Source organism: Alosa pseudoharengus, unplaced genomic scaffold, assembly GCF_046254945.1.
Source record: "Alosa pseudoharengus isolate Yale_2024_CS ecotype anadromous, Long Island Sound unplaced genomic scaffold, YU_APseudo_1.1 YU_APseudo_1.1_scf_17, whole genome shotgun sequence".
NCBI classification, from domain to species: Eukaryota; Metazoa; Chordata; class Actinopteri; order Clupeiformes; family Clupeidae; genus Alosa; species Alosa pseudoharengus.
The window spans coordinates 205,267-218,915 of NW_027468640.1; positions in this window are offsets into that span (position 1 = coordinate 205,267).

The window sequence follows — 13,649 nt, forward strand, 5'->3', positions numbered from 1 at the left end:
TTTGCAACATTGACATGATTAGGCTATGTATTTGATTTTAATGTTCAGGCTGCCAATCGAGGCAAAAGCCAAATGTCCAACAACAGTTGCAGACTCTATGCCTGCTCGCACCACAATACCCGAGGGATGTGCGCTTCTATCGGAAGTTTAACTTGCATTGGCTTCATTTCGTCTGCCTGCAAATGTAGCCTAGGCTTAAACAAGCTGCAAATTCACACTGGGTGCAGCAAAAATCCCAGCTATCTACACGTTTCCTACATACCATGTCTACTTAATTAATAGTCATTTTCGTTGGATAGCCTATTGCGTAATAGGCCTACAACCTGTCCAAATATAGTATTTAGGGATCATTATTTGTGAAGCCTAAAGTGACACAATGATTCGCATAGTTTATTATCACATATGAACATCACATTAAATAACCTAGGACTTCAGAGACAGGACAAACTTTACCACCATTCCCAAAATGTTATCCCAACCAATTAAATGAATTTGCGCTTATAACGAGGTGAAGCGCGTTCCCGAACAACTTCTTTTCCTCTGAGGGAATGTCCAATCTTCATCAACGACATACCGTTGTACCTTACGTTGTCTCCGTCTGTAACGTGGAATCTAATAGGCTAATTCTAGCTGGTGCCGGAAACGAACACCCATGAAACGCCATTTTCGTAAAGATGGCTGCGGTCAATTTCATGCTTTTTTGGCTGAAGTAGCTAGCCTAGCATGGGCCATTGAAATGAATGGGGGCGGGACTTAGTCACTCTCTCCAGTTATATATAATACCTCCATGCTTTTAACCCGGTGTGCAGCCACTTGGTAAGCTCTCTTAATTTCAAATGTTTCTTGTCTGCTTTTATGATGTACGCTTGATGTTGTCTGCTGTCGCCTTGCTATGTTGTTGCTGTGTTTATGTCCGTTGCATGTTAAAGGTAACGCTATGCTCCGGTGGATCTAAGCAGTTAAGTTAATTGATAAAGATAACGTTATGCTCCAAAGTTATAAGTTGACGCAGTGGCAAAGCTGTGGGTCATAAAGCTAACATTTAGACTTATAACATTGCTGTAAAATACGTGTCCATTTGTGTTTACTTTCTTTAGCTTTATAAATGTTTGAAGTGAATCGCGGACTGGTATTTAACGTAGGTAAAATACTTCCTGGTTTGCCGCGGTGCATTTTGGGAGTTGTAGTTCCAGTTCTAGTTTCCTGCTCATAGAAAGACTGCATGCATTTTGAATAGGCTTTTGGTAGGACTTGAATATGGTGCTTAATGTTTGAATGTAGTGCACAATGTTTGAATGTACATGCAAATTATGAAATGATGATGACGATGATGATGATTATGGATTATTATTATTGTTATAGTATATTAATAATATTATTATTTATTTGTATTTTGAATGTTATTTAATGTTATTGGGCTATTGAGGTAAAGAACTGGGGAGCTGTGTTGGTTGTAGTATACACATGGAAATTGAAACATTGCATTTCTTATTATTCCAGGTTTATTACCTGGTTCCCTTTTGAACAAAAATAAACAAACAAATGTGGAATACTGAGTAATATCCTATGTACGCTGGGTTGCCCTTTCCGTGGGGAGAACACGGAACAGTAATAAACCAACGGCCGGAGCACGTCAAGCTAAATCCGCAACCACCCTCTCAGCATTGACCAGCGAAAAAGCACCAAAGAAAGAGGAATAGGCCGAATAGACCCCTCTGTGTAGCAGCGCCTCGGTCAGTGCAGGGAAAGGAAGATGGATTCGGCAGAATTAGTGGCCCTAAAAGGAAAGCGCTCAACAGCACAGGGCTCTTTCAACAAGAGAGCCAAAAAGCTGTCCCTCACTGGAGACCTCCTAGAAAAAAGAATGCTTATCGACGAGATCAGAGCACTTGGTGTGGACTTTGGAAAGTTGCACGACACTGGTCTTGAATATGTTGATGCGCTAGGAGAAATGGAAAGCGAGGAAGAAAAAGCAAGAAAAGAAGTGGCTCACGTAGAGGAGAAGATGGCGACGTGCCTTGCCACCTATACAGAAACACTGCAGCTCGCTAAGGAGACGTTATGGTCCAAATTTGCCTATGTTGACCTTAAATTGTACGCTGACGGTGCAGAGGAGAAATGTACTGAAGTGGAGAACACTGAAGTAAAGGAGTTGCCGGAGGAAGACTTTCAAGTTCTGAGAGAGGGTCTGCTGGAGAGAATTAAAATGCTTGAGCAGAAGGTGCTTGAATGGGAAGGTCTTGTCTCTGGAGCCAAGATAACAGTCTACAAGCAGCAGCTATACAAGCTGGTCAACAGACTACATGACTGGGTGTGGAGCTGGGAAAAGGTGAAGCGGACAGAAGAGGTCGACGAAGAGGTTGAAGAAGCAAGTTCTGATGAAGAACACAGCGAGTCTGGCACGCAGCCCCAAAAGCCCCTGAAGACCCCAGTGTAACACCTGTACCCACTACAGCACCTGCGTTTCCATATGCTCCACCACAAAGCATTCTTGGCCTGCATCCCGGGGCTTATGGCTTCAGACCACAGATCAGCCTGGAAAGAACACGCCTGCCCACATTCTCGGGAGACATGACCGACTACTATCGGTGGAAGGCTGAGTGGGAAGACCTGGAACAGCTGGGGAACCCACAGAGGACGGCTGGTGTTACAAGGTTCCACCTCCTAGCAAGTCTCAGCGACAGGGTGAAGAAAGACTTGGTTCTGTCCAGCTGTGCGTCGGCAGATGAAATGTTCAGGCGCCACTTCAGAAGCACTTACATACACCAAACTTTCTAGACTTATGCCTTACTATATTTCGAAGATCTTTACAGAGGGGTTATTCCTAGCCTAACAACATAACGTTGTTGTAGCCTATGGACCTTGCGCAAAACTTGCGACAACAGGCTTTACCCTTACAAACTGTCATGTAATATACAGTTTCTGGCATCCATAACAAAAGCACGTGTAGATGAATGATCAACATAGCGGACTCATCTTTAGGGAATAGCAACGTTGTTCTCCTTCAATAACATGACGCACAACTTTATTTTCATACATTAATTTGATTAACAGTTGATTAAAAATGACTTGCATAAGATTGGATAAGCCACTTGTCCCGTCATCTATTGACGTGCTACTTCAACCACTCACATCGAAGCCAACCCGTGATGCTGAGAACAGTCTCACTGTCGCTTCTACGCTACGTCATCTATGAAACTCCCGCCCTGCGTCCTAATTGGCTCTACCATACAATCTCGTGCTGAAATCACTCTCAACGGAACCGATCCCAGATGGATGTGAGTGGAGCTAGACCGAACGAAATTCATCTGGCGAGAGTCAGGTTAAGACTAGGCTACATGGCGATCAAGCACACTGAAAATGTTTTCTGTTCATTGTATCACATTTTATTTTCAGTTATGAGGGTAAAATTAGTGATAATCCCCAGTTCAGAAAAGCATGCTTACGTTTATGTTCACCCTCCAAAAAAGATGCACAAGTCAGCACTATAAAAAAAAGGCTTTGCAGTAGGATTGTCCTATGTCAGCACTATGAAAAGGCTTTGCAGTAGGATTGTCCAATGGTCAATCTATTGCTTTAATTTGTGTTTTTGTGACGTGCCAATGCTGAGTTCATGCCGTTTTACGCAAGATTAAAATGTTAATCGACTGCATAATTTGGTCAATCTATTGTCTCTCAATTGTGTTTAATGTGACGTGCTGAAGCAACATTCATGCATTGTTTTGCTCCGCTTGAAAATGTTTCTGTGTAATTTGTCAGCTGTGATGAAATGCGTTCAGTAAATTCCACTTTTATGTCATAAATATAACATGCCTATGATTCATATATAGCGTATCTAATCTAGGCCTCTCTTATGTTCAATCAAATTCGCTTTGCCCACCCGTTTTTTTCTTCTGTGCTCACCCATTTGAATATTTCTATATGCCACTGTTTTAGATCCCAACGCAAATTAACCAAGAGCCAAACTTCTTTGTCTACTGCGTTTAAGATCATCGAGTCTTTCATCTGAACTGCTCCCTGCTTCTCTTCAATTTCCCTTCCAAATTACTTTTTATTGTCCAAAGACGCAATCGCAAGAATCTGACATTCTAAGCATCGACACATGCACTATAATATTCCGAGAATGAAGTATCTAGACTCCTGACATGCAGCCGTCCTACCACATGCTCGCTGGACCCTATACCTACGAGCCTACTTCAGTCCATCAGCCCGACCATCGCACCAGCTATCACACACGTGATCAATGCCTCGCTAACCTCCGGCACATTTCCAACAGCGTTCAAAATGGCCCGGGTAACACCGTTACTTAAGAAAGCTTCTCTCAACCCTGCTCAAGTCGAGAAACTACCGCCCTGTCTCACTCCTGCCTTTCCTATCCAAAGGCATTGAACGAGCAGTCTCCAAACAGGTCTCTGACTTCCTTTCACAGAACAACCTTCTGGATCCAAATCAGTCTGGGTTCAAAAGCGGCCACTCTACCGAAACGGCTCTGCTGTCTGTAACAGAAGCCTTAAAAGAAGCCAGGGCGACCGCTCGGTCATCAGTACTCATTCTGCTTGACTTATCGGCTGCCTTTGACACGGTTAATCACCGCATCCTTCTCTCTATACTCGCTAACATGGGAATCTCCGGTTCTGCTCTCTCCTGGTTTGAATCCTACCTCACAGGACGCACGTTTAACGTATCATGGCTTGGTCAGCTATCTGCACCTCACCATCTCACCACAGGGGTCCCCCAGGGCTCAGTACTGGGCCCCCTTCTCTTTGCTATCTACTCCACCTCCTTGGGACAGATTATCCGTTCGCATGGCTTCTCATACCACTGCTATGCAGACGACACACAGCTCTATCTGTCCTTTCCACCTGATGACCCCTTGGTTTCAGCACGGATCTCGGATTGCCTCTCAGACATAGCTACATGAATGAAGGCACACCACCTCCAGCTGAACCTCTCAAAGACTGAACTGCTGGTCCTCCCAGCTAAACCTACCATACACCACGACATCAACATCAAATTTGACTCCCTGTCTGTTTCACCTACCAGGACTGCAAGAAATCTAGGAGTTGTTCTCGACAACCAACTAAACTTCTCAGATCATGTTGCCTCAGTCGCCCGGTCATGCCGTTTCGCACTCTACAATATACGGAAAATCAGGACTTACTTAACTCAAGATGCCACCCAACTTCTGGTTCAGGCAATTGTCATCTCACGACTCGACTACTGCAACGCCCTCCTGACAGGTCTCCCAGCCTGCGCAGTGAAACCACTTCAGATGATCCAGAACGCGGCGGCGCGCCTGGTCTACAACCAACCCAAGAGGGCACATGTTACCCCGCTACTCATCCAGCTACATTGGCTACCTATGGCGGCCCGCATCAAATTCAAGGCTCTAACGCTTGCCTACAAAGTAGTCTCCGGTTCTGCTCCCACCTACTTGAATGCCTTCATACAGACATACGCTACCTCCAGACCACTGCGCTCCTCAGACGAACGACGTCTAGCTCTACCTCCGGTACGCTCAGGCCAATCCAAACTTTTCTCATCTGTTGTTCCTCGTTGGTGGAACACACTGCCAGTTCCTACAAGGGCAGGGACATCCCTCTCCATTTTCAAAAAACTCCTGAAGACCCAGCTCTTTAGAGAACATCTCCTCTCATAGCAACACTTACAACAAGTCTTGCTGATCCTAGCACTCACCAGCCGTCTTAAACGGACACGTAACTGTTAAAAACAGCACTCACTGATGCACTTATTCTTACTGTACTTATTCTTATGTTTTTTTAAATTGTCCTAATATTGTTGAGAATTGCTCTAAAACTTAAACTGTTTACCATGTTGTTAGTCGCTTTGGTTAAAAATGCGTCAGCCAAATGTAATGTAATGTAATGTAATGTAATGTAATAATGCAAAGCAACTTCACTTGCATTTATAGGGTAGGCTACTAAAAATGTGCGCAGCTGCTATCCAAAGTGCAGTCGGTTCTCCCGCCATGGTTTTGAAAATCACACCTGCTGCATCTGATGGCGCACGCATAAGGCCTACGACTGTCACTCTACACGCCCCCTGTTGCACGTCACATTTTTTTATTTGCTAGCCTCCAAAATGCCGGATCATGTGAACAGATCAGCCGCAAATTTTCACCTTTCAGACACACGATGCGGCGAAAAAAACGTCTCCTCTTCCCGCAAATTTTGCGTCTCTGTGTGAAAAGGCCTCATGTGTAATCTGAGAAGAATTTGGCCCCAACAGCTTCAAGGACATGTTTTGTGCAACCCATTTATGGTCTGTTGACTGGGCTACCCATAGGTCTATGTTGCCTGGGCTACCCATAGGTCTATGTTGACTTGAAAATTAAGTATCATATAGGATAGGGCTGTAACAATATGCTATTTGAAACCGAAATCGCGTTCTGAAAAGGCAGAACTGCGACACACCCTTTCTCGGGTTTTACGCAGTGCTGTGCAGCTTACGCGGCCGCATATGCAACACACATCTCCCGCTTTACTTACCGATAGCCTACGTTGTCCAAAAATAAATAAATAAATCATAACTTCATACCTAGACATAGACTATATGTTCAACTTCACCAAACAGTATAGAAGTAAACCCCCTCTCCTTGCCCTGCTCTCCCTCCCTCTCCAGCTCAATGAACACGACTAGCTACTATTAAATCCGCTTAGCATCATTAGCATGCTACACATATTTGTTTAAAACTCTTGCATTCAAGTTGACTGATCATCTCAATACCAATGTTTCCCAAAAGGGCCTGTCCCAAGGAGAACAAGTATTACCTTGAAACTTAAACACACATGGGGAAACTGAACAGTCCAACAGGGGCGTTTCTAGACTTTAAGGACAACCTGGGCTTAGCCCGGCTGGACCTGATGTAAATGTAAAGATTAGTTGAGGATTTCTTTTTATATATATATATATATATATGTAAGGCAGTGTATTTGTAGCGCCACTAGGTGTGTATTTTCATGAGTTAAAGGATAATTCCGGTGTGATATTGACCTAAAGTGTGTTGAAACATGATACCGAGTGTTTACGTATGTCTCATAGCTCACCTCGGCTTGTCACCTGTACTCAGAAATCTGCCGCTAGTTAGCCAATGCTACCAACAGGGTTTCGTTGTGGTGCCTCGGGCATCGGCCTAGCCATGAAAATGAATCACTGTTTTACACCATTTACGAGGCTCAAAGTAGCTCCATACTTCATTGGTAGACTTCCGAGGGCCTTGACATTAAAAACGAGACATGGAGAACTTTGAAAAAGCACTGGTAGTTTATTTACAAGACGATTTATACAGACAGTACCTTAAGGAATTTTACCGTTCAATGCCATCTTGAATTTAGTCACGATAAGTCGAGCGACGAGTACGAATGAACAGGTATGATAAGGGATCAGATTCCAAAAATAATTCAGTGGAAATGCATGGATTTCAGTTGCTGCTACTGGAAGCAACTGAATCCATGCATATCCATGAAAATTCCCTTGTTTGTCAATAAAGCTTGCATTGAAACCTCAAACGTTACAGTGGCGTCAGAAGTGAAAGCAATGGAAGCCTCGGATGTGGGAGCGTGCGGCGGAGCTGCCCCTGCCCCGGGGTCAGGTCGCCTGCCCCCAGGATAACTCCCGGGGCTATTCGAGCTCTCGCCAGCCCTTGTAAGGGCTCCTAAGCCACGCACTAAAGCTCGCCGGAGGAGGGAGAGGAGACGAGGCGCGTTTATTAAAGCTTGGCTTTGCGCAGCGCAGGAATCGCCGGGGGACCTCTGCACAGAAGAGGAGGAGTGCCGACCGCTAGAGCTGCTGGAGGAGAACGACGAGGTCGAGTCGGGCCTTGCAACGGTGGAGTTCGAGAGGGAACTCAGCGGCAGTGAAGGCGGCGGAAGTGCAGAAGCCGTGCAACCAACTACGCCAGTCGGGGAGGGCCCGGAGCGGCTGCCCCCGCCGGGCGAGCACATGCGTGAGTTGGCGGCTCACCTCCGGCCCTCCTCGACGGCCCAGCTATTGGTCTGCCCGAGACGGGGCCCTTTCGTCGCCGGAGAAATGGTGGCGGCGAGGCGAAGCGGAAGCCTGGGCGGGAGCAGTGCGCGGACTTTTGGGTGGAGAGGGTGGGGGCCCTCTAGTGTGTTTGCTGTGTGAGTGGGGACTTTTGGGTGGAGAGGGTGGGGGCCCTCTAGTGTGTTTGCTGTGTGAGTGGTGACTTTTGGGTGGGGAAGAGGGTGGGGGCCCTCTAGTGTGTTTGCTGTGTGAGTGGTGACTTTTGGGTGGGGAAGAGGGTGGGGTCCCTCTAGTGTGTTTGCTGTGTGAGTGGGGACTTTTGGGTGGGGGCCCTCTAGTGTGTTTGCTGTGTGAGTGGTGACTTTTGGGTGCGTGTGAGAGGCACTGTGCTGTGTGGGCGCCAGTTCTAGTTGGCCTGTTGGCTGGCGCCTTTAAAAAAAAAAAAGGCTTTGTTGTGTGGAGTTCGATAGCATGGCCATCTCGGGGGTCATGCCTTCGCTGAGGCCGCGAGGGAGTGGAACGGGTCAGCAGCAGAGCAGGACGGCTCTGCGAGGAAGCAACACGAGGAGGGACGCCGAAGACGGTAGCTGCAGCGGGAGAGCTCAGCGTGATCCGGTTGCTGCGGAGTCGGTGCATGTCTGTCCTGGTCGGGGAATCGACGGAGCGGAGTGGCGTTGGTGCAGCTTCATCTGACCCCCCTTGAACCCCGGTGCTTGGTACAGTGTCGACGGTTGAAAAGGCTACCTAGGGCCCCGCCAGGAGAGGAGGAGTGCCGCAGTGACACGCCGCGGAAAGTGGCCACGTGGCTGCTAGCACGCCCGCACTGGATTGTTAGCAGCGTGGCTCCCCGTTGAGTGAGCTCCTGCGGCGTGTGCACCCCACGTGAGTTGGCGGTACTGTCGCACTGGACTGAGTGGCGGGCGACGCGCGCCGACATTAGCATGTGGCTACCTCGTGGTCATTGCCGAGGACGGCAATGGCTTGTTGGGGGAGCTATGTAACGTCGGCGCACAAGACATTGTTAGCGTTCTCCCACGCAGGGCATGCTGGGATACGGGGACGAACATTGGGGGGTTTATGTCTGTATTTCTCCTAAGTTATAAGTCTAAAGTTAGCGTCTTTATTGTGACATGTTTCCCTTTTAGTTCTCCCTCGTGTGTGATCCTTTTTGTGTGGGGGGCTGCGTCCTCCCCTGTATGTGTAGTGCGTGTGTGTACTTGACCTGCTCCGTGTGCATTGTGTTCTGTGTCCCTGCCCTCGTTTCTCAATAAAGCTTGCATTGAAACCTTCAAACGTTACAGTACATTAAAGGTGTTATTATAGTAAACAACAGACTACATTAGACTGCCCAAATTATTTATTATTGAGTTACTAGGTACATACACGTTTAAGTGTGAGGTTGCATGTAATGTATCATTAAAGGAAAATTCTGGTTTTTAGCACTTTAAGGCCCTTTTCTGGTTTGTTTTGGATGAATTAGAGTGGTGGACACCGACATTTTGATGATTGGTCCTGTCTCGACTTTTCTGACTCGTTTTGAATCGCCTTTGACTTCTCAGGGTGGCTGGCAATGGTCATACTGTAGTAGGCTACTCAAACATGTCCTAAAACAACCCTTAACGTTTGTTTTCAAAACTGAGAAACTCACCGAGTGGTTAGTGGTGTTCGTTGATTATTAAAATCAAATATATCGGCGAAATGTATGATTTCCAGCCGTCTTATTTGCTATTGTGGAACTATTTTTTCAGACACCCCACAACCGCGTATAAACTTCCGCTCAATTGTGAGCCTGAAGCATAGACGGTGGCGCAGTAATATCAACGTGCAATGAGTCTTCCAACAGAAATCAATGGGATTTAACAAAATGCCAAATAAAAGACGACAGAAACTGTATTTCGCAACGTTACTTGTTTTGGAACATCAAGCAAATGTTTTGCACCTCCTTCTGTTGATCTCCCTTCTCTCTCCATCACCTGACTGCTCTTTTGTTGTTTGATCTATGCCAGAGATCTACCAAAAAGACAGTAAAATGTTTGATGTTGAAGTTCTATCTCAGTCTGTTTCTCTGTCTGTTCTTATCACTTACTCTCTTCTTTCATCACTTATTGCTGTCCTTCTCATCATTTGCTATTTTTGCTTCTCATCACTTACACTTCTCTCTTCTCATCACTTGCTGTTGTCCTTCATCACTTACACTTCTCTCTTCTCCTTCTCTGAATAATGGCTACCAATGTCCATGCCTGATCCTGACATAGGCCTATCTGCTCCTGCTGTTGGCTCCTCCTCCTCTGTAGCGTTGCTGCTAACCTCTACAAAATCATGGAATCAGATCAGTGTGTGCCAAACCAACAAAAACATTGTTTTTTTTAATGCTGTTTTATGTTTATGTCATCAGCTTTGTAATCACTTTGATGGTTAAATGGCTCATTACAGGGTGAATGAAAGCTGTCTCAGCCCCCTCTAGATAGGCAACATAACCGCCAGCCAAACAATACACGTGTCTCGGTTTTTACTCTAGGGTAGACCAACTCACTTTCTGGAGGTATACTGCCCCCATCTTTTATGGAATGTGGAGTATGAATTTATTTTTTGGCGGACATTACACATAGCACCTTTAATGGTTTATAGTTTGTCACTGTTAAAACATCTCCCTTACGAAAAAAATCCTACATTGCAGGCTTACTGTGTATCAAAACTGCAATTTGCTATAGTGTTAGAGAGTGTAACATCCTTGTCTGCTCCTCAGAACATCAGTACAAATGTTCAACAACGGGGGGAAAGCATTTAGCCCTTCTGGCTAAATTTAGTTATTTAGAGCTGAGTGTAATAAATCTCTCTCTCTCTCTCAAAACTAGCACTGAAATGTGTCGTGCCAATTAACCTGACCAGATGCCTTGCAGTTGCCTAATGCTTGCTTAGCCTACTAGCAGGGCTCAAAATTGCACCAGATTAATGCTGGTAAATATTGAAGTTGGCTAGTAGATTTCAGACAGAAAATACGGATTGCCTATTGAATGGCGGGTGAATTTCGCCACTTCATTTGTCAGTGACTGGTAGATATTCACATTTCAAAAAGTTAACTTTGGACTCCTTCTTAGTGTTTACTAATGATAGCTTGATAGCCAGCTAGCGATAGGATAGACAAACAACATTAATAGCTGGCCTTTATGGAGTCGGTCGGATAGGACTAAGCTTATATTTATATTTCAGTTTGCAAACATGAATTCTTACCCTTTGCCTTTCGTTTGAAAAAGCCAAACAGTTTCTTACTTACGTACTGCAACCTATAGGCCTTTTCACACAGAGATTACGCTAAATTTGCGGGAAGAGGAGACGTTTTTTTGCCTCAACGTGTGTCTGAAAACTAGGTGAAAATTTGCCGGCCTGCTGATCTGTTCACATGATGCGGCATTTTGGGGAGCCAGGAGGCAGGATCAGCTAGCAAATTAAAATGTGACGTGCAACAGTGGGCGTGTAGAGTGATAGTCCTTATTATGCGTGGGCCTTCAGATGCAGCAGGTGTGTGATTTCCAAAACCATGGCGGGAGAACCGACTGCACTTTGGTTAGCTTGCATTTGTAGTAGCCTACCCTACAAATGCAAGTGAAATTGCTTTGCTGTTGCTTAGAATGCTTAGAATTATTGCGATTCATGTCTTCAGACAATAAAAAGTAATTTGGAAGGAAAATAGAAGAGAAGAGTTGCCCCCTGCGTTGGCCGTGATTCCCCTTTGAAAATCAGAGGTTCACAGGCTACTGTGGCCTTGGTCAGTGGTGCCGCCAGCCGTAATCCTGTACGCAATGTGCGTACAATTTTTCAACGCTTTATTCATGAAATCATTCAATATTACAACAATAAAAATAGCTTGTGTACTGTCTTAATTGAAACATGCTTCGCGCACAAATGATAGCCAAGGGCAAAGAGAATGGACATCTCAACATAAGGATACATTAGAAGATGATGATTGGTGTAAACTTTGTCACACAACGTGATAAGGAGTTGTGGCGCTTAAAAACGCAACGTTCCATTCAGTCATAAATCATTCAAGCGTAGTGCTCGTCATGAAAAGAAAACAGCAGTTTAATATTTTTCAGGTGTTTAACAATAGGCACACTGTTAGCAGTTATGCCGAAGGCAGTGAGATTATTAGGCATTGCATTACAGCAGGCTTGTGCAAAATTACAGAATTGAATTGAAAATGGCTCTTAAATTCCAATTCAAGTCTTGAATTTCACTTGCATTTCAATTGAGGTAGCAAACAGGAAGCAGAATTGCAATTCGAATTGTGCACAACCCTGTCCTACAGTCACTCTGTTTGGAACATCGCAGTTCGGGTTGTATAAGATTCAGTTAATGCGAGTATGGATCGTCTCAAAGTTTGGCACAACCAAACAGCAGTGTAGGCAAAGCAAATCCTAATTGTTAGGTTACCATAGCTGTCTTTTCTCTAGGCCTGGGCCTATCGGAAATCGCGACATAAGCTCATTGGTTTCTTTTTTCTTTTCTTTCTTGTTTTGCGTGTAGTGAAGCGATAATGCATTTAAAGCAGTACATCATGTGAGCAAGAGCCGATATGGCCAGAGCTGCTGCTATGTAAAGGTATTTCTGTCCCACCCAAATTTGCTGAACTACTTGCGAAGTAGCCTATTCATCACAGACATCACATGTATCTAAGGTTGCCAACCGTCCCGAATTGTGTGGAACATCCCGTGTTTTGGGTGATTTTGATTTGTCCCGTCAGGGACCGCTCCAGTCCCGATTTTCAGTCACAGCTCAGCGGCCTTGTTACTGTAACTAGGCTAATGTAAACGCACAAAGTGTCCAGTGCCGCCGCACGACACCAAGGGACAGAGGGGCACAATTTACCAAGAGAAGCTTTGCTGCAAACTTCTTTTCACTGTTGATTACAATGTCAAAATGCAGCAACAGCATCTTACATAACGATGATACTTTTTGGGTCCTCTCAGTCTCCATTAGCCTATGCACCAGATCTAACTTGAACGTTATGCTACTCATTTTAATTGGGAGCAAGCGGGAGAGAGGGGGGAAGTTTCCAGCTGGCTTGTCATTGTTGGTAATTGATTTCACCTTTTTATTATAAGAAACTTTTAAAAGGAAATCATGAGAACAACAAAAACAACGCGAGGAGATTGCAGAGTTATCCGGTTCACACTATACGCTGCTGATCATTTATAAAATGTGAGGGCACTTTGACATAGTCTGCAGGCACTGTGATTTGGTCTGTGATAGAATATGAAGAGTGGTCTTTGCCTTTGTGTAATGGAATTGAATTGGTGAGTCTTGAAGTCTTCAATAATCCGTTTCCCTTAAACTAAGCATTTACATTAATAGGCTATGCCAAATGAAACACTTTCCACTCAGATAGCTAAGTGGCTATCGGTTCATTTCACTTTTAATTGCAAACAGAAAATATCAAGTTAGCATCATTACATGCTTCTATTTCTACAGGAATGAAGGTTGTTTATACAAACTTATACTTATCATTGTTAATAAATGTGGCACAAACAATGTTAGAGTTTGTGGACGACTAGCTATAGGCTATATTTGAATAGAGCTGGCAAAATATTATGAATATCGTGTAGACAATGCTCTTAAGATAGATAGAGATAGATAGATACTTTATT